Below are 23,536 nucleotides of genomic sequence, written 5' to 3' on the forward strand. Positions count from 1 at the left end.
AACTGAAAGTGACAACATTTGGATAACAATTTCCATATGATTAGATATCTGTCAATAATACTGGAATTACAGATGTAACAAGTTTGGGAAAAATGGCCGAAAAGTAGGCCTTACATCAACCAAGATGGAAAATTTTGACAGAAATAAGACTAGATCAAGACCTAACAGGTCTAAGATTTATACAAATAGGAAATTAGCCCAAAGTTTTACATAAACTAGGTTATATCCAAAAGATGAGATGATGATATTCTATCGGCGATGGGAACTGCTAGCATGAGTCCTTGATCCCGACAGTAGACGTTCAATGTCCCTCATACGCCTGTCCGACCTTGCTTGCTGAGCTCGAAGTTCTCTAACTTCTGCTCGGGTTTCAGCAAGTTCCCTCTGCAGATTTGCATTGCGGACCAGAGTCCTTTCATGAACAGACTCTAGTTGGCGAATGTGGACAGTGTTAACACCATAATTGGCGTCAACTTCCAAAACTTGATTCATAGTCGCTTGAGCCATGATCGTGTTTCGAGAAATCCTACGCACCATGATTGGTAGGACTCTATCAGCAGAACCTCCTTCAGTGAGGTTGTAGAAACTTCGGTCTCCATTGTAGGGAATGGGTTGACCTTGTTCCTGACTCCATTCAGTCAAGTTAATGGCCCACAAGGGTGTGGGTCCTTGAAACACAGGACGAGAGTTCAGGTTTGGGTTTTGAGCAGCTGGGGGTAGGTTGCTGACTTCTGGCTCCGAGTCCAAACTATAGGAAAAGCCCTTAGCATGGTGATCATCCAAAGGAATTGGGTGATCATCTTCTGGTTCTGCCTCTAGCCAACCAACATTGCCTTGGTTTGGGAAGTACGGATCGCCATGGTGAAATCCAGCCATCTTAATCTACGCGAGAAAAGGGATATAAGAAATAGTTTAAATAGACGAACTAACTAAGATAATTACAGTAAGATCAAATACCCATATGGTATTTCTTTATGGTTGTGTTGGTAAGTTTTTAGACTTGTTGCCACATCACAACCATTATTGGGCATATGCTAATCACTCCTCGGACCAGCATAGTTGATCAGGCTATGTTATTCCCAAGACTGACTATATATCCCCAGGCTCACTTGTGATGTTCAACAATCGTAATACTTTTGTTCTTGTCATTGTGACACTGGTTTTAGTATGAATGCAGGCACGTATACTTTGTTAAATATTTTATTATTTAAAAGTATAACTCTTAGACAGAGTGTTTTAATCCCATGTATTTATAGTTAGTATATCTTTTATGGGTTGATATACTTAATTCACGATAAACAGGGCTCTGATACCAATCTGTCACACCCCAAAACCACGAACGGCGGAAACGTTCAGGGGTGGAGGACGTCATGTACAGTATCACAACAGTGTAATATAATAAACAAGCAACAACATCATCCATTGCATTATAAGTAAATTTTTAATACATGTGTGTTTCTTTCATTGTAGTAAGACACCAAAAATATACAATCAAAATAAAAGACGAGACTTGTCTGCTCCGTCTTCTCAAAACCTGGCCTCCGTACCTTTCTACTGATGACCTGAGAATACAAGTTATTTTGAAAGCGAGTATCAGCTTTAAAGCTGGTGAATTCATAAGTATATAAGTTTCATTGCCTTGTTTGTGAAAATCTGTTATAAAGGCCACGTAAATTGGTAAATGAAAATGTTGATGTACGTATGAAAAACCCTAGAAAATCCCTTATTTTCTATCAGTTTGAGATGTAGTCTTCTACCAAGACCCGAATGTTTTGTAAGTAAAATGATAGTTTTCCTTTAATTGTTTAGTACTAAAGTACTTAGTCTAACTCATCGTTTATGTGAAAGAATCACAAAATAAAGTAAACAGGAAAATGTACTATTGTAAGTGTTGTCACTAGGTACTAGGACTAACACATCATATGTAACTGTTATCCCAAGGTACTAGGGTTAACACGACCTATATAACCTAATGAACATTCGATGATTTGTCCACTCACCCTCTGTAGGCAGCAGGGTGGAAGGGGGGTTAATCCCATAACAGCGTTAACCTAATGATCATCCGAAGAGTTTCATTTCATCCCCTGTTGCAACAGGAGATAGAGGAATGGTTAGTTCCGTAACTGACTCCTAATATCAGAAACAACCTTAGACATCCGTAGATGTTCATCACCTAGTGGTGCTAACAGCTGGGTTCCGGAATGGTTAGTCCCGTAAAGACATCCCATTGAACTGGGATGGGCAGGAAAATTTACACCGAAGGTACGAATAAATCTTCCTAATAACTCTAGGTACGAGTATCCACGTAAGTGAGTACAAGATAATGTATCTAAGTAACAGTATTCATGTATGGTATTCACGTATCTTGTAAGTATATGTAAATGTACTCATGTATCATGTAATCAAATGTATAGGTACTCATGTATCAAGTAATGTACTGGTATAGACTCATGAATGAACTGACTCTTGTGTGATTCCTTGTAATAGGAATTATGTTTGATATCTCCAAATTATCCCTATGATAATTTGTTGGAAGGAAATTGGTTGTTCAAGTAGGTTTATACACTCTTACTACTCAAGGATGTGAGAAACTAAATGAAAATTGTAAACTATAGCATCAATACATATATAAGAATATAAGTGTACATGCATAGTTTAGTTCAATAATGTAAAATGGTTTTATAAGACATCTTGTGGGTTTTGAAAAATAATTAACAATGACTTGATGTCATTTTAATATACATTTCAAAGATAAAACAATAGATAACAATGCGTTTTTAAGATTTAAAACCATTTCATGCATCACATTTTGTAGTATGTGAAATTTGTTTAAATGACAAACACAGTTATAAAATACATAACAATGATTTAATAACATGTTTGTTTCTACTTGTATTCCCCCCTTTAAAGCATTTAAAATCATTTAAAACATTGATTAGGGGTATGAACTCACCTGTAGTTGGTGATTGGAATGAACTGAACGGTATCGGATTGCTAGGTGTCAAGCGAGGACTTGTGCACACACTACGATCCTAATGAACATATAATCACACATATATGCACTCAATTAGACTTAAATGACTAATTGATAAAGGTAAGACATCCTAGACATAATAAACACTTTATATAAGTGTTCTAAGCCTTAAGTATTGCATCTAAGCTATTGTGGGACAGGGTATTTGTGTTTACGGTTTCCAAAGGACCCTATATGAGAGTTTACTCTCCTTAAACCACCACACATGGAGTTTACGGTTGTAAACTCTTGAGTTTACAGCCGTAAACTCCCAAACATGTGTATTTGGTGTGTTTTGAAGTCCCAAATGCTTTCTAGAATTATTCTAACTTAGTGGCTAAGTCCTTGGAAGGGTTTAAGGTCTAGAAATGCTCCAATTAGGAGTTTACGGCCTCAAGGCCATTCCCCTTACAGTTTACGGCCGTAAACTCTAAGTAATGTGGGTTTTTGTTGTTTTCAAGCCTCTTGCACTTGTGGGATATGTTCTAGACTTTTATTCCTAGCATATGAAGGCATTAGGCACACCTTAGTGCCCTTTTTAGGAGTTTACGGCCCAAGAACCATGTCTTGACCGTAAACTCTTTTGGTTAGGTGATTTTGATGTGGTTTGGTCCTTCCATTAGGTGTGTAACAATTTCTTGTAAAGTCCTAGGGCTTTAGGTGTCATGAAAACACCCTTTTGTCCATTTAAATGGAGTTTACAGCCTAAGCTTCTCTTGGGCCGTAAACTCACTTTTGTTTGTGTCATTTGATGTGTTTAAGACCTTGTGGTACTTGGGAAAATAGCCTAGATACAAGCCTTAAAGTTCTAGTGTCCTCAAAACACCATTTAGTGTTAGAAAATGGAGTTTACGGCCTAAGAGTGTTCTGGGCCGTAAACTCCCAATCTTGGGTGGATTTTGGCTTGCTTTCTTGTCCCTAACATGCATACATAAACATCTAAGGCCTTATCATAACACAAGTGTCGGTTTTGGCATCGTTTCGGGAGTTTACCGCCCAAGAACACCTTAGGGTGTAAACTCCTAGATTTCATGTTTTAGCATTCTAACTCATGTTATAGGCACATATAAAGCTTTCTAACATTACTATAAAGAGTTACTCACGTTTTGGTATAAAAACCCGAAGATCTGTCAGAGAGAAAATGGCTTTTCTCTAGTCGGAAATGTGAATAATGAATGATTTTGATTTAGAAATCTATTTATAGTCCTGAGATATTTTGGCAGAAAATATTTTTATTCCTGAAATGATCCCTAATAAAATAGAGTGTTGGAATAACAGTGTTGCACCAAACCCTAGTGCACCCACTCTCCTGATATTTCCTGAAGTATAAACCTTGAATTTCTCAAACTTACGCGAAAAGTCTGAAAATTAACTGTGACTGCTACAACTTCTATTGAAGTGATATAGTTTGTACAGAATGGAAATTTCGGGTTGTCACAGATCGGTTAACGAAGACCACTCACTTCATTGCTATCATTGAGAGCTCTTCTGTTGAGAGGTTGGCAGAGATTTATGTAAGGGAGGTGGTATCACGTCATGGAGTGCCGATCTCGATTGTGTCGAACCGAGATGTACATTTTACTTCCAGATTCTGGAAGAAGTTTCATGAGGAGTTGGGTACGAGACTACACTTCAGTACCAGTTATCATCCACAAACCGATGAGCATAGTGAGCAAACAATGCAGACGCTCGAGGACATGCTTCGGGTATGTGTTATGGACTTCGGAGGAATTTGGGATACCTACCTACCTTTGGCTGAGTTTCCTACAACAACAGCCACCACTCGAGCATTGGTATGCCTCCTTTAGAGCTATTATATGGGAGGAGACGTAGGACCCCAATCTGTTTGGGAGAGGTAGGTCAGCGAGTGATGGGTAGCACTGAGATAGTGCTTATGACGACTGAGCAGATACAGCAAGTCAGACAGAGGCTACTGACAGCCCAGAAGGGAGTTATCCGAGCTTGAGTTCCAGGTTGGAGATTTCGTGCTCCTGAAGGTATCTCCGTGGAGGGAGTTATTCGGTTTAGAAAGAGGGCAAAGCTGGGACCCCGATACATTGGACCCTTTAGGGTGATTGCCATAGTAGGCAAGGTAGCTTACCGTTTAGAGCTACCTGTGGAGTTGAGCCAGATCCATGATACCCTCCATATATCCCAGTTGAGTAAGTGTATAGTCGATGAAACATCAGTGGTCCCACAAGAGGATATTCAGGTAGAGGCAAGCATGAACTACATCGAGAGACCGATCGCGATTTTGGATCGAAAAATCAAGGTTCTGAGGAACAAGGAGGTGCCTCTGGTTCAGGTTCAGTGGCAGCATCACAGAGATTCGGGAGCAGTACCCCGAGCTATTTGCAGAGCAGGACTTCGAGGGTGAAGTCTAATTCTAGTGGGGGAGAACTGTAACATCCAGATTCTAGGTATAATATTTTATTCTCTTTAATTTATGAAAATCAAGAGGGACTCGACGAGTCAGTGCCTTGACTCGTCGAGTAGGGATGCAGATTAGGACTTGTTTAAGTGACTGGACTCGACGAGTTGGGAATCTGACTCGCCGAGTCAGTGCTGTGGACCAAAACCATAATTTTCTGGGCCTGAGCCCTATTTAAAGGCATCTATAGTCTTCATTTGCGGCTACCATTCCAGAGGAGAGGATCCCTAACGAGATTGAGTGTGTCTGGTCAGAGAAAGAAGCACTTTGAGCTCTTTTTGTGATTCTAGCATAAAAGAAGGAGAGTTGCAGCAAGAAGGACCAAAAGAGGTGTAACAGCCCGGAATTTCAGGTATTGCTTTAAACTATTTTTGGGGGCATTTTACGAAGGGACTCGGCGAGTTGGAGCCAGACTCGCCGAGTAGGACCACGGACTTGGTCGCGGGTTCGCGACTGGACTCGACGAGTCCAGATATGGACTCGGCGAGTCGACGCTGTTCAGCAGAAACCCTAGCCGTTTGGCTTGGATCGTATATAACGCCTTTTAGGCCGTCATGGTCCGTCTTTTTTGGCCGATTGAGAAGAACCCTAATCGTTGTGGACGTCTAGAGCAGGAGAGAAAGCTATTGGAACTTTGAGGAACTTGTTAGGCAAGAAGAAGGAGAGTTTTGGCCAAAGGAATACCAAGGAGGATCGAGTCCTGAGGTTTGGGGACACAGAGAGTGCGTTTCCAGGTAATATTCGGACCATTTCTGTTATTTTGATGTGTACACGAATCTAGGGTTTGTGAAACCCATTTAGTGATTAGATGAGTCATTATGTTGTTACCCAGACGTTTATACCCCAGTAATAGGATGTTCAGAGGTCCAGGAAGCCCCATGATTGCATATTGCGGGACCATGCGTATTTCAGGAAGCAGTTGATCGACTGCATGGCATGGACTCGCCGAGTCCAATGATCAGACTCGGCGAGTAGCTTGAAGATTTACTGGGACTCGCCGAGTTGTTCTTCAGACTCGGCGAGTGGAGTCGGGGTGGCCCCGCGATTCTTCCACGAGGATCTCATCGAGTCAAGAGGGATACTCGACGAGTAGAAAGGGGTACAACAGGGAAAGTTGGGAAGGACGTCTAGACTCGCCGAGTCGCTCTTGCACTCGACGAGTCCGGTCAAGTTGACCGTTGACCGTTGACCAGAGTTGACCTGCATGAAATTTCTTAGGGTCAGTTGCCTTGAATGATAAGAGTATTAATAAGGGTATATGGTATTATAGGGAGTCTGCAGATCGGCGGATCGAGTGCGAGTGGTTTGAAGAGTTGATAGTTTACATTACTACGAGGTGAGTCTTCTCACTATACTACACCCGGAAGGGTTTGACTGTGTGACCAGAAGGTCGGATATGATACGTGCTATTTATGCTATAAATAGAAAGGTAGTTGCTATGCATGCTATGTATGTTTATGGGCCGGAGGGCAATATGTTATGTGACAAAGATGTCAGGTATGATATATGATATATGTGTTATATGTGCTAGAGTATATGTGTTATGTGTTGTATATGTTTGTGGGCCGGAAGGCAATACGTTATGGGCCGGAAGGCGATATGTTACGGGCCGGAAGGCAATATGTTATGGGCCGGAAGGTGATTATGTTTACGGGCCGGAAGGCAATGTGTTGTGGACCGGAAGGTCAGGGCCTAGAAAGGCGTATATGTGTAAGTCGTATACTGGGGAACTCACTAAGCATTTATGCTTACAAGTTGTTATGTATGTGTTTCAGGTACTAGCGAGGACCGTGGGAAGGCGCCGGCATGATGCACACACACTGCTGCTTTTTGAGATCTTGGGGATTTTTATGTGTATTAAATATGAAACATGGAATAAATACTTTTTGTTGAATGAAACCTCTTTATTTTAAATGAAAATTTTATTTGAAAATTTGCGTTGTTTCAAGAGGGGGTGGATCTAAGTTGTTCCAGCTAAAGGCTTCAATTGGAGGTACCAAATCGGCCCTTCTTTCCTTCACTCTTTTGTATCTTTCATTTTTTGGATCTAGGGATTGAATCACAATTATTAGGAGCTTGGATGCATCAAACCCCTATTATTAGTTTGTGTTATAGATCTGGACTTCTTTAGGTCTAGAGAGTCAGAAAGTTTGGGTCCTTAGTGAAGCAATCTTAGAGCCTTGAAGCATAGAGTCATTAATGGAGTATTTAAGGGTGTTAAGCAAGTTACTCCATACATGGCTATTCAAGTTTCAAACTTTACGTGATAATTGGGTGTTAGAAGGTCAGATCTAAAGGTTAGAAGAACATATCTGACCTCAGAAGTTCGTATGAGTTTAATCATGGAAGAAACTCGCCGAGTCCATGAGAGACTCGACGAGTCGAGTCGGGTTGCCCAGCGATTCGTGACCATTGGTGACCCGACGAGTTGGAAGAATGACTCATCAAGTCGAGTGAGTCATTAGGAGGAGTTTGAGTGCACGTGCAAACTCGCCGAGTCGTCGCATGGACTCGACGAGTCTGGTCAGAATGGGACCGTTGACTAGTGTTGATTTTCGTTGACTTTTAGGGTTTAGTCAACAAGTGGACCTTGGATCAGTAGAGGGTTAGAATGGTCTTTTACTATTTTAAGGGGTCATAGTAAGGGATTTATTTAGCCTTGAGGGCCATTATTGATTAAGGGTAATTTGTTATTGTGATTAGGCGGAGGCTAGATCAGTATTTCGAGTTTGATACTTTTCGAGATTCTCGAGGTGAGTCTTCTCACTATACATTACCTGGAGTGGTATCTGTTTGCAGACCCGAGGGTCTTATGTGTATGTGTATGTTTATGATTTATGTGTATTGTGATTTATATATGTTATATGTTATGTAGACCAGACCGAAGGGTCCAACGATATAGACTGGACCGGAGGGTCCAACGATTTACAGGACTGGAGGGTCCCGCTGAGACACATTGACCGGAGGGTCATACAGAGTTATAGCCTTGAGTGGCCTTTGTGTTGTATGTGGTATTTTGGAGAAATCACTAAGCATTTATTTTTACCGTGTTAAGTGTTATGTGTTTCAGGTACCAGTGAGGATCATGGGAAGGCGCCTGCATGATTTGTACACACTGATTGTAGATTATGTTTTGAGATTCTAGGATTTGTTTTGGTGATGACATTTGAGACATGTGTTTTAAGATTGTCATATGGGATTTCTATTTAATTGAAAATGAAAATTTTCTTTAAATTTTCACGTCGTTACATGCCATATATATACATCAATACGGTAGAAGCAAAGAGGAACAACAAAGATATATGTGAATTCATGTAACAGGCTTTCATATCAATCAAATACTTAATTCAAAGATATACAGTCAAAGAAACTTAACAATTTCAATACTTGATAAACATCAATAACGCTTCATCCCAAATGGCACATAAGACATACAATTTCTGATAAATATTTGGTTATAGATTTCAGGTTTTCACGCCCTGATTAACCATCAACCAATTCCATAGAATAGAAATCATTCTCTTATAGAGACATGTTCTACATGGCCATAGGCTCGTACCAGTACCAATGTGAATCTAAATCCTTTCACTGATCACATGGTCAAGGGTATTACATTTGCAATCAAAATAGTGAATAAAAATAACATGGGAAAATAACCCAGAATAATAACACTGAAAAGCACAAAGCACATATAACACATACCATACAATTGTTCCTATATATTGAACTCTCTTTGAAATAACCGGGGGTTAAATTGAGCAGCACTTCGACTCTAAATATGACTTTATTTGTTGAAAACCGGGAGATTTATTGATAAACCGAGCTCTGCGAAGGTAAAGCTTGAAACCGAAAAGATAAATTTCTTGAGCTCTCCGGGAACCTCGGAACGGATTTTGAGCTTTAAAAATGATATCGAGGATTCGGGGGAAGTCAAAATACTAAAAATATTGAGAAAGCGGTGAAAATTGCCAAATTCCCAAAATTACTCGGCAAGGTTCACATGCCTTGTATTTATAGGGCGAGGATGCGAGGCCGATCTGAAGGGCGAGTCAGCAACAGCAACTAGGTGTCAACGAGGGAGAGAGACACACATCGGACAGGATTCACATGCGAGCTTCAGACAGGTGTGCGAGGCGCGTTGGAAGGCTACTGGTCGCGAAGTTGGTCGAATCCGAAAGTTGCATGTGTCGGACCTGGGTAGAGCGGCTACTATTCATGCGAGATAACCCAGGTCTTATCCATAATTTCTCATTTTTTGAGCCAAAAGCTTCCAAATTTCATACTCAGATACCGCATTGCTTCCTCAAAATCTCGCAACCGGTGTTTCTCTCGTGCCACTTGTAACCCCAGAATACTCCATCTCCTAAATTAAAAGACGGAGAAATTGCCAACAGCTCAGAACACGAAGATGACAATCCGAAACTTCCTCCTCTATTTCCCAAAACTCATGCAAGAATACTCATAACGACCCTGCAGTTGGTTACCCAATCAACTTCTTCCCTTCCCATACTACATATAATAGCCCATACTCTAAACCATCAATTTTCAACCGCCGAACTAACCTTACAAGCCAACCACCTCGAATTCACCATTTTAACCTTGAAGGATTCCTAACCACCAGAAGGTCTCCGACCAGCGGCCACTTGCCGTGGAGAGACTCCTCCTTTCTCAAACACGCACCACATGCACTATCTCGCTCTACACCTTTCCTTGACCGATAATAACCCTGGTCTCAGGAATCTGCACCGCAGACCTCTCTATCCAGTTATCTAACCACTCTTGAACAATTATCTAATCTCCTCAAAAGTACCTGGTCCTCCCCCACTCAGGGTCCGTACCATCACCAATTGGTTTGCCAACAATCTATCCCACAAACTGTTCCCACTAGTAACATCGCGCCTACTCTTCGAGGGTGCTACACAACGCTCAATGATCTCTTGACAGAGATCAAGCAACTCTAATTGCCCCAAAACTCAGATGAAATCCTCAGAACTTCCTACCATAACCGCCTTTAGTCGTTCAGAATCTCACACCATTCCATTACCGGACCTCTCAACTGTCCAGTATTAAGCCTGACTCTTAGTCTGGAAGTAATGATCTACCGTACTCCTTATCATCGACTACTCAACCAACGTCCCATCACGTCACTTATCATAAGAGCGGAAACCATATTTCCATTCTTAATACCCATCAAAGACAATAAGGGCCACCACCCTGATATACTCCTTTTGATCGTCTGACGTTGAAGCTAACACATGCCCTACTATACTCAATTAGTGTGTCTCCTGCTCCTTGACCATCTCAGTCCCCACTGGCGACCTGTTCAAGCTATATCATTACCTTGCGGCAGACCTACTGCCACATACTCTGTTTGAAGATCACTATCCGTGCAATCCCACAAGGCTCGCCCCCAAAATCGAAACCCAAAATCTCAACATTTCTTATGTCTCCCATAGGAAACAAATATAGCACCACTCAGATCACAGAAAATGACCTCTCCACTATCGGTCGGTCGCCCAGCCCAGACCGTATTCTCCCATAACATACCATCCCTACTCATCCTTGAGTCTTGCAACTCCAACTAACATATCACCCACAATCCCTCGAAGCCCACTTGATTTACCCTTTCAAGGGATGCTCCACTAAAACTTTTTCATCATGGCCTTCTGGCCCCACCTTGATCTCAGTCTAGACAATCCCCACGGAATAACTAGTAAAAACCAGAAAGACTAACCGCCACATGTCATGATACTCAAACCGTCTGGTCACCTCTCGATCTGCTATGCAACATGGTACCTGTACCATGTTATCTCCTCTTAATCTTCTACGACTCATGGTACTCGAAACACGTTCCCTCTTCTCAATCCACCTCAAATCATGGAACTCTATCCATGACATCAACTGTCGTCCTACTACAGCTCATGGGACGCGACCCATGGCATCACTTCTCAATCTTCTACTTATCATGGTACTCGAATCATGACATCACTTCTCAATGCTCCAATACCGACTCATGCGTGCCTGCTCAGACGACACGTGCTCAGGGCAAAACAATGCCCTCTCGTGAAACATTCGTGTAATCACAGTCACGGACTCCGTCCCCTGCTTAAGGGACAAGAACTCATGTGCCAATCGTTCCAGCTCCAACGGAGGAACATACTCGTCTCTGAACATGGTGGTGAACCTCTCCCAGATTACCTCTGAAACCTCTACAATAATGAAGTTTTCCGCCACGAACTTCCACCAATCCTACGCCCCAAGCGAAACTGGTTCAGTGCAAACCAAACCTTCAGATGCTCCAGACACGAACAGGTGTAGAAGCATCCCTCGATATCACAAATCCATCTTATCGAAGCAATCGGATCATGTTTCCTATCAAACTCTGGTGGCTTCGTGCTGCTGAACTCCCAGAACAGCATCGAGTCACCCGCTTGAGGTCTAGCAGCAGCCACAGCTGCAGTAGCTGCAGCATTCGCAGCCTCAGTAATCGATGCGTATCTCTCATCAAACGTCTCAATCAAAGTGGTCCTGATAGACCCAAACATCCCCAGTATCTCTACGCGGATAGCCGCAGCCCCCCCCCCCCCCCAACTCACCGTGGATAAGTTGACGAAGCTCCTCGTCACTCACATCAATGGTCTCTGGTTTGTGGCGTGTCTCAACCATGATGTCTCCAAAATACAACATAAAAGTATCAGAGACTCACTCGAGTGTACTCGCACTCGATAACTCAGCCTACTTGTTCCTTAGTTCCCTAAGGATTCTTACATGGACTGCGCACTAACCCGATGTTTTTAGTAGTACGGGCCCAATACTACCTTCCAAACCGCATCAACATTCACTCCAAGTCCTCCTCCTAGGATCCCAGATCACAAGCACTCTAAATCTCGCTAAGCATAGGCAACCCTTCGGTAGACTTCTCATAAGCTCCTCACTGTTACCTACTCACTCTCGAAGCATCTCATACCAGCAGTAATCTCCTAGGCTAAGGCATCACAAATCAGGACACTCTAGTCCTAATATGAATACCTATCCTACCCTAGCATGCATAACATATCATATCATATCTCATAACTCATAATGTAAGGGTATTTTGGGAAATCACCGTACGGGCGTTGGCTGATCGTACACACTGCTCCGTTCTGCTTTTCTCAAAATATTTTACTCTTTTAGAAAAATTGTTTCTTTTCTGAAAATTTTCCTCAAATCCTCAGTTTGAGTTCAGATACGCCCGAAGGTGCATCCTAATCCCTCAAACCAAGGCTCTGATACCAACTTGTAACGACGTAAATTTTCAAAACAATTTTTCATTTTTAAATCATACTTTTAATCACCAAAACAATATCAAACAAGTTGTATCCAGTGTCATCATAACAAATCAAATCCCAGAATCTCAAAAGATCTCAAATATATAAATCCTCTCAGTGTGTACGGATCATGCCGGTGCCTTCCCACCGTCCTCGCTAGTACCTAAAACACATAATACAACAACTGTAAGCATAAATGCTGAGTGAGTTCCCCAAAATAACACATACAACACATACGCCTTTCCAGGCCATAGCTTTGTGGGACCCTCCGGTCCAAGTGTCTCTGGGGACTTCCATCCCAAATCCTGGTAGACCTTCCGGTCCTACCCGTATCGACCTTACGGTCCGTAACCTCCTGACCTTTCGGTCCATGTCCTCTTGACCTTCTGGTCCATATCCTTTTGACCTTCTAGTCCTCATACATAGCATACATAACACATACATATCACATATCAGCATATAGCACATACATCTCTTATCATATAAGACCTTCCGGTCATACATAATTACCTTTCCAGGTATAGTATAGTGAGAAGACTCACCTCAGCTAGCAGGTGAGCAAATAACCTCGCGCTCGGATCTCGAATTAGCCTCCTCCTAACACAAAGGATGAATTTCTCTTATTAATACTCTTTTCATGACTCAGATAATCGAAGGCGGTTCTTTCTCTTTCTAACTCTTTAAAGTGGGTAAAAGACCATTTTACCCCTCCAAGGTCTCTATCACATATGTTGACCCAAACCCTACAGTCAACAAAAGTCGAACTCGATTCAACGCTACAAGTTTGACCCGACTCATCGAGTGCACTCCTGCGACTCGTTGAGTCCCCTCGTATCCTTTGATGTCTCAAAAGTCCAGCTCAACTCGTCGAGTTGACCCCCAACTCGTCGATTTATCCCACAGTTAATCCATCGGGACAAACCCTCGCCGACTCATCGAGTCAGGACATGGACTCGGCGAGTCCCTTTTATCTGATTTCTCATTCTGACAATTTCAACCAGATCTATCACTCTAAACTATAGATCTATCATCCCAAGGCTCAATAATTACGTAAAGCTTCGATCTTTAAATTCATACATGATGTTATTGCTTCAAAATGCCAATACATGCTCTTCATGAAGGTTTTTGCTCATCAACCCCCATTTGGACCACTAAAGTTGAGACATTTAGACTCCAAGGACCTTAGGAGATCCAGATCTGAGGTTTCCAACCACAACAAGGTCTCATTCAACTCATAGATTCAAAAGAATGGAGGCAAAGCCTTAAAACTCAACAAATGAGATCTAGTATAAGGAATGAACAAGATGAGGACTTTGTACCTTCTCTTAGCAGCTGAAACACTCAATACCATAGATTCATTGCCTTCCTTTTGTTCCCCGTCATGAAGCTCTTCATCCTTCTTCATAGAAATGCACCAAGAATCACAATATGAGCTTCTCTCTCACTCTCTAGCTCCAAAAGAAATTAGGGTTTGCCTCAAAAGAAAGGTAGCCGCAAATGAGGCCATAAATGCCTTTAAATAGGTCCCAAACCCAGGAAATTAGGGTTTCTCTACCCAACCCCTACTCGGCGAGTCCCTCGTCTGACTCGTCGAGACCATTCATTAAATCCACGTGAGCAACTCGACTCGACTCGGCGAGTTGGTCCCTCAACTCGTCGAGTCCCTCCTTAAATCTTAAGATTAACATACACAATAAAGTCACTCAAAATCCGGATGTTACATATTTGTATTGAAATATTTTATGATCCTTAATTATATCTTTTATGATTCAAAATTAAAGTATTTAAATTGTATAATCCTCAAAAACTTGTTATGAACAACTTTTTTTATTTAATTAAACCTCACGCTCTATCACGCACGGAAAAGATTATAGATCCATAATTTTGTGATTAAAGTGAAAACATTAATTTTATGTTATTATTTTTCAATGAGTTTTGTATCCACGACTTTATGTCATTTATTCAGCAATGAATAGATGAATAATCACATGCTAAAACTAATTTTAGAATTTACTACAAGAATGCACATACATAAAATTTGTAATAGAATAATAACATTCTAATGTGTATATAAATAACCAAACATAAATATTCACAATAGAATTACTTATATATATATATATATATATATATATATATATATATATATATATATATATATATATAACATTCATTATAGAACAATAGCATAAACATAATGTTTTTACATTTTCACACTATTTAGTGTTCTTATTTGAACACTTTTATATATATATATATATATATATATATATATATATATATATATATATATATATATATATATATAAATAAATCATTAAACACACTGTTCGTATGATAAATAATTTTATTTTAAATTGAGTTAGTTGTCACATAAATTTAACGAAATGATATGGGGCTAAATATAATTATGAAAATAGTTTGGATAAAAGAATAAAACTAGATGGCTAACTTTGAAAAGAATTAAGAAAAAATTCCCATTTAAAAGTCTTAAAACATTTGTGGTGCCTAATTTATATAAAAAAAAAACTAGTAAATGTTTACTACCTTGGAGTAAAAAAAAATTGACGATCTAAAATAATATTATGCCGCAACTAAATCCACATATTTTCCAAGTGAGATTTGGACCATCAATATTATTAAGGAGTGACAATTCACCATAGTGCTAGGTCAAAGGCTTTTTGTATTAGTTTACCTTTAAAAATCTTTTTAATATAAAATAGCTATTAGTTTTAAACCTCTCTCTAATATAAATTAAATTCTATGTATTTATATTATAATTATAATTTATTTTAATTAAATAATAACATCAAATGATATACACATACCATCATCTTTATTAGACAATTCATTCACCACTAGAGTTCTCCATCTCCTTTGGTGTGGAATCTGCCCATTACCAATCTTCTCCATCTCATAATGCCGAAATGTAAGTCTTAAGCATATGATTTCATAGATGGTCATTTCGATAATAATTTGTATTTAATCAAGGTATACATAAAATTGAACTCACCTCTATTGACCTTGATGAATTTGATTTTGATACCAAGATATGTAGTTATTATAAGAGCTTCTTTTTGTTCCCTTTTCAAGTTCGAAGTTCGAATATTGAAAAGTTATAGATATTGATTTGACTATATATGAAGAAAGAATTCCAACGATTTGATTCCATTAACCTTGACACACCTATATATCTGTGCATTTCGTAGACTTTCAAGATATCACAAACAGTAATCTACATAGTCTAAAAAATCTTGGTGAAGTCCATCAAATCCCTTTTTCTTTGGGTAAATCAATGAAGTTTTACTTTGATTAAATGGATAAAGTTGTCATTTTGGTAAGTCGATGCTAGTAAATTTTTGTGTGTAAATTGTGACACCTATACATTTAGGGCTAAAAATGTTATATTTTTAAGTGAAATTATTCATCTAAATAATAATAAAAGTAATAATGGTTATAATATTATTTAATTAAAATAGATTACATAAAGATTTGAAGGATCCGGTAGGGTCTAAACAAATGGTGAGAACTACAAAGACAAATTTTGGTCATAATATAGAAAAACTAAAAGGTTAAGATTGGATTTCATTTATCGGTTATATCTCACGAGATGATATGACATTTTGGTAATTATGTATGAGATATCTTTTGAATTCTAGCTATATTATTCAGTAAACATTTCATACTCTAAAAGCACACTTTTACATTTTATCTTTTTCTTACATGAAATCAATTATATATTGAAGGGCAACATTTTCCATTCTTCTTGCATTGCGCTAAACACAAAGGCAGTCCCTGCAAACTGAAGTAACACATTGTTCTATCACTACAACAACAATAGCCATTGTCAGTCCTAGGATCATTTATACAATATGAAGGGCAAGTTGACGAAAATACATATGTTCCGATACCTAAACACAAAAATAAGAAACAATGAATCTATTCGTTATGATATTTATTCAAAAGGAAAAAATTAAATGATTTCATAACTTACATTCATGAAAAACTATAATCACAAGAAAGCATAAACTGAAGACAGTCATCTGATATTGGGTATACTTTGGCATTATGCTAGATGTTTTTTTTAACTCCTCTTTAGAGTTTTAAAGAAATGTGTGGACGCATAATTGAAACACATCTTGTATTTGTGTATATAACAAGGTAGTGGTATGAAAAGTCAGTTTGCCTTGTCAATATGGTTTGAATATTTTTTTTTCTTCTTTTTTTTATTATATTTGCATATATTTTATGTGTACGAATCTAAGAAAGTTAGTACTCCAAAATTTTACCCATTACATGAAAAGCTTACGTTTTCTAATGGTATGCTAAAAATTGTTCGATTACTTTTTACGTTTTAAATAGTGTGTGTTAATATATATATATATATATATATATATATATATATATATATATATATATATATATATATATATATATATATGGTGAGGTTCAATAGAGAATCATAATTAACCAAGGAACCATCTTTTTTTTTTCAACTTTTAGAACTTATTTTTTATCAAAAAAAAAAAAAAAAAAAAAAAAAAAAAAAAAAAAAAAAAACCTTTACTAAAAATACAGAAATTCATAACTTTTTATCTTTTTTCCAATGATATAAAACCGATTTTTTTCACGTCAAATTCACAATGTGAATCCGGATTCACAGTAAGTCCGAAAAATATTTTTCACATTCACAATGTTAATATATGAATTTAGTTATTTTTAGATTTTTTTTCATAAAGAACAAACTCTAGAAATTGAAAAAAAAATTGGTTCATTAAAGAACCAATAGTTATAGTTCTCAATTGAACTTTCCCCCCCCCCCCCCCCCCCCCCCCACACACACACACACACACACACACACACACACACACACACACACACACACACACACACACACATATATATATATATATATATATATATATATATATATATATATATATATATATATATGGAAAAGTTCAATAGTTAACAATAAATATTAGTTATCCAAGGAACTAAATCTTTTTTTCAAGTTCTACAACCTATTTTTTATCGAAAAAAATATCTAAAAATATCTAAATTCATAACTTAACATGATGAATGTGAAATATATATTTGGGATTCACCGTGTGAATTTAGATTCACATTGTGAAATTGACGATTATTTTTCGAATTTGATATCATTGGAAAAAGTTATGAATTTCAGTATTTTTAGTTTTTTTTTATAAAAAATATAGTTCTAAAACTTGAAAAAAAGATTGGTTTCTTGGTTAATTATGATCATCTATAAACATCACCCTATATATATATATATATATATATATATATATATATATATATATATATATATATATATATATATATATATATCATTAAACACACTGTTCGTATGATAAATAATTTCATTGTAAATTGAGTTAGTTGTCACATAAGTTTAATGAAATTATACGTGGCTAAATACAATTAGGAAAATAGTTTGGATAAAAGAAAAAAACTAGATGGCTAACTTTGAAAAGAATTAAGAAAAATGCCCATTTAAAAGTCTTAAAACATTTGTGGTGCCTAATTTATATAAAAAAAAAAAATTAGTAAATGTTTACTACCTTGGAGTAAAAAAAATTGACGATCTAAACTAATATTATGCCGCATCTAAATCCACATATTTTCCAAGTAAGATTTGGATCATCAATATTATTAAGGAGTGACAATTCACCATAGTCCTAGGTCAAAGGCTTTTTGTATTAGTTTACCTTTTAAAATCTTTTTAATATAAAATAGCTATTAGTTTTAAACATCTCTCTAATATAAATTAAATTCTATGTATTTATATTATAATTATAATTTATTTTAATTAAATAATAACATCAAATGATATACACATACCATCATCTTTATTAGACAATTCCTTCACCATTAGAGTTCTCCATCTCCTCTGGTGCGAAATCTACCCATTACCAATCTTCTCCATCTCATAATGCCTAAATGTAAGTCTTAAGCATATGATTTCATAGATGGTCATTTCGATACCAATGTTTATTTAATCAAGGTATATATAAAATTGAACTCACCTCTGTTGACCTTGATGAATTTGATTTTGATACCAAGATATGTAGTTATTATAAGACCTTCTTTTTGTTCCCTTTTCAAGTTCGAAGGTCGAATATTGAAAAGTTATAGATGTTGATTTGACTATATGTGAAGAAAGAATGCCAACGATTTGATTCCATCAATCTTGACACACCTATATATCTGTGCATTTCGTAGACTTTCATGATATCACAAACAGTAATCTACATAGTCTAAAAAATCTTGGTGAAGTCCATCAAGTCCCTTTTTCTTTGGGTAAATCAATGAAGTTTTACTTTGAGTAAATGGATAAAGTTGTCATTTTGGTAAGTCGATGCTAGTAAATCTTTGTGTGAAAATTGTGACACCTATACATTTAGGGCTAAAAATGTTATATTTTTAAGTGAAATTATTCATCTAAATAATAATAAAAGTAATAATGGTTATGATATTATTTAATTAAAATAGATTACATAAAGATTTGAAGGATCCGGTAGGGTCTAAACAAATGGTGAGAACTACAAAGACAAATTTTGGTCATAATATAGAAAAACTAAAAGGTTAAGATTGGATTTCATTTATCGGTTATATCGTACGATATGATATGATATTTTGGTAATTATGTATGAGATATCTTTTGAATTCTAGCTATATTATTTAGTACACATTTCATACTCTAAAAGCATACTTTTACATTTTATCTTTTTCTTACATGAAATCAATTATATTTTGAAGGGCAACATTTTCCATTCTTCTTGCATTGCGCTAAACACAAAGGCAGTCCCTGCAAACCGAAGTAACACATTGTTCTATCACTACAACAACAATAGTCATTGTCAGTCCTAGGATCATTTATACAATATGAAGGGCAAGTTGACGAAAATACATATGTTCCGATACCTAAACACAAATAATAAGAAATAATGAATCTAATCATTATGATATTTATTCAAAAGGAAAAAATTAAATGATTACAAAACTTAAATTCATGAAAAACTATAATCACAAGAAAGCATAAACTGAAGACAATCATGTGATACTTGATATACTTTGGCATTATGCTAGATGTTTTTTTTAACTCCTCTTTAGAGTTTTGAAGAAATGTGTGCACGCATAATTGAAACACATCTTGTATTTGTATACATAACAAGGTAGTGGTATGAAAAGTCAGCTTGCCATGTCAATATGATTTGAATATTTTTTTTCTTCTTTTTTTGATTATATAAATGTATATTGCATATATTTTATGTGTATGAATCTAAGAAAGTTGGTAATCCAAATTTTTACCCATTACATGAAAAGCTTACGTTTTCTAATGATATGCTAAAAATTGTTCAATTACTTTTTACGCTTTAAATAGTGTGTGTGTATATATATATATATATATATATATATATATATATATATATATATATATATATATATATATATATATATATATATATATATATATATATATATATATATATATATATATATATATATATATTGAGGTTCAATAGAGAATAATAATTAACTAACGAACCAATCTTTTTATTTCAACCTTTAGAACTTATTTAAAAAAAAAAAAAAAAAAAAAAAAAAAAAAAAAAAAACATAACTAAAAATACAGAAATTCATAACTTTTTATCTTTTTTCCAATGATATAAAATCCGATTTTTTTTTTTTACGTCAAATTCACAATGTGTATCTTTGAAAATTCACACCGTGAATCCGGATTCACAGTGAGTTCGAAAAATATTTTTCACATTCACAATGTTAATATATGAATTTAGTTATTTTTAGATATTTTTTCATAAAGAATAAACTCTAGAAATTGAAAAAAAAATGGTTCATTAAAAAACCAATAATTATAGTTCTCAATTGAACTTTTCCATATATATATATATATATATATATATATATATATATATATATATATATATATATATATATATATATATATATATATGGAAAAGCTCAATAGTTAACAATAAATATTAGTTATCCAAGGAACAAAATCTTTTTTTCAAGTTCTACAACCTATTTTTTATCGAAAAAAATATGTAAAAATATCTAAATTCATAACTTAGCATTATGAATGTGAAATATATATTTGGATTCACCGTGTGAATTTAGATTCACATTGTGAAATTGACGATTATTTTTCGAATTTGATATCATTGGAAAAAGTTATGAATTTCAGTATTTTTAGTTTTTTTTTTATAAAAAAAATAGTTCTAAAACTTGAAAAAAAGATTGCTTTCTTGGTTAATTATGGTCATCTATTAAACATCACCCTATATATATATATATATATATATATATATATATATATATATATATATATATATATATATATATATATATATATATATATAAACACACTGTTCGTATGGTAAATAATTTCATTTTAAATTGAGTTAGTTGTCACATAAGTTTAATGAAATGATACGTGGCTAAATACAATTAGGAAAATAGTTTGGATAAAAGAAAAAAACTAGAAGGCTAACTTTGAAACAAATTAAGAAAAATACCCATTTAAAAGTCTTAAAACATTTGTGGTGCCTAATTTATATATAAAAAAAATAGTAAATGTTTACTACCTTGGAGTAAAAACAAATTGACGAGCTAAAAACTAATATTATGCCGCATCTAAATCCACATATTTTCCAAGTATGATTTGGACCATCAATATTATTAAGGAGTGACAATTCACCATAGTCCTAGGTCAAAACCTTTTTGTATTAGTTTACCTTTTAAAATCTTTTTAGTGTAAAATAGCTATTAGTTTTAAACCTCTCTCTAATATAAATTAAATTCTATGTATTTATATTATAATTATAATTTATTTTAATTAAATAATAACATCAAATGATATACACATACCATCATCTTTATTAGACAATTCCTTCACCACTAGAGTTCTCCATCTCCTCTGGTGCGGAATCTGCCCATTACCAATCTTCTCCATCTCATAATGCCTAAATGTAAGTCTTAATCATATGATTTCATAGATGGTCATTTCGATACCAATTTTTGTTTAATCAAGGTACATATAAAATTGAACTCACCTCTGTTGACCTTGATGAATTTGATTTTGATACCAAGATATGTAGTTATTATAAGAGCTTCTTTTTGTTCCCTTTTCAAGTTCGAAGGTCGAATATTGAAAAGTTATAGATATTGAATTGACTATATATGAAGAAAGAATTCCAACGATTTGATTCCATTAACCTTGACACACCTATATATCTGTGCATTTCGTAGACTTTCAAGATATCACAAACAGTAATCTACATAGTCTAAAAAATCTTGGTGAAGTCCATCAAATCCCTTTTTCTTTGGGTAAATCAATGAAGTTTTACTTTGATTAAATGGATAAAGTTGTCATTTTGGTAAGTCGATGCTAGTAAATTTTTGTGTGTAAATTGTGACACCTATACATTTAGGGCTAAAAATGTTATATTTTTAAGTGAAATTATTCATCTAAATAATAATAAAAGTAATAATGGTTATAATATTATTTAATTAAAATAGATTACATAAAGATTTGAAGGATCCGGTAGGGTCTAAACAAATGGTGAGAACTACAAAGACAAATTTTGGTCATAATATAGAAAAACTAAAAGGTTAAGATTGGATTTCATTTATCGGTTATATCTCACGAGATGATATGACATTTTGGTAATTATGTATGAGATATCTTTTGAATTCTAGCTATATTATTCAGTAAACATTTCATACTCTAAAAGCACACTTTTACATTTTATCTTTTTCTTACATGAAATCAATTATATATTGAAGGGCAACATTTTCCATTCTTCTTGCATTGCGCTAAACACAAAGGCAGTCCCTGCAAACTGAAGTAACACATTGTTCTATCACTACAACAACAATAGCCATTGTCAGTCCTAGGATCATTTATACAATATGAAGGGCAAGTTGACGAAAATACATATGTTCCGATACCTAAACACAAAAATAAGAAACAATGAATCTATTCGTTATGATATTTATTCAAAAGGAAAAAAATTAAATGATTACAAAACTTACATTCATGAAAAACTATAATCACAAGAAAGCATAAACTGAAGACAGTCATGTCATACTGGGTATAGTTTGCAATTATGCTAGATGTTTTTTTAACTCCTCTTTAGAGTTTTAAAGAAATGTGTGGACGCATAATTGAAACACATCTTGTATTTGTATACATAACAAGGTAGTGGTATGAAAACTCATTTTGCCATGTCAATATGGTTTGAATATTTTTTTTCTTCTTTTTTTTTATTATATAAATGTATATTGCATATATTTTATGTATATGAATCTAAGAAAGTTGGTACACCAAATTTTTACCCATTACATGAAAAGCTTACCTTTTCTAATGATATGCTAAAAATTGTTCGATTACTTTTTATGTTTTAAATAGTGTGTATATATATATATATATATATATATATATATATATATATATATATATATATATATATATATATATATATATATATATATATATATATATATATATATATATATATATATATATATATATATATGGTAAGGTTCAATAGAGAATCATAATTAACCAAAGAACCAATCTTTTTTTTTTAACTTTTAGAACTTATTTTTTATATAAAAAAAAAACTAAAAGTATAGAAATTCATAACTTTTTATCTTTTTTCCAATGATATAAAATCCGATTTTTTTTACGTCAAATTCACAACGTGAATCCGGATTCACACAGTGAGTCCGAAA

General features: G+C 35.3%; 2 long non-coding RNA genes across 2 annotated transcripts; both read right to left on the reverse strand.

Moving 5' to 3' along the window:
• Positions 1-16,309: 16,309 nt before the first annotated feature.
• LOC145007941 (uncharacterized) lies at positions 16,310-16,906 on the reverse strand. Its single transcript, XR_013663209.1, has 2 exons — positions 16,746-16,906; positions 16,310-16,662 (listed from the first exon to the last, which is right to left on the reverse strand). It is a non-coding gene; the product is annotated as an uncharacterized LOC145007941 (long non-coding RNA).
• Positions 16,907-22,397: 5,491 nt separating this feature from the next.
• Positions 22,398-22,958, reverse strand: LOC145007940 (uncharacterized). The gene is made up of 2 exons (XR_013663208.1): positions 22,835-22,958; positions 22,398-22,750 (listed from the first exon to the last, which is right to left on the reverse strand). It is a non-coding gene; the product is annotated as an uncharacterized LOC145007940 (long non-coding RNA).
• Between the last annotated feature and the right edge of the window lie 578 nt (positions 22,959-23,536).

The sequence above is a fragment of the Lactuca saligna genome, chromosome 8, assembly GCF_052625555.1.
Source record: "Lactuca saligna cultivar CGN05327 chromosome 8, ASM5262555v1, whole genome shotgun sequence".
Classification (NCBI taxonomy): domain Eukaryota; kingdom Viridiplantae; phylum Streptophyta; class Magnoliopsida; order Asterales; family Asteraceae; genus Lactuca; species Lactuca saligna.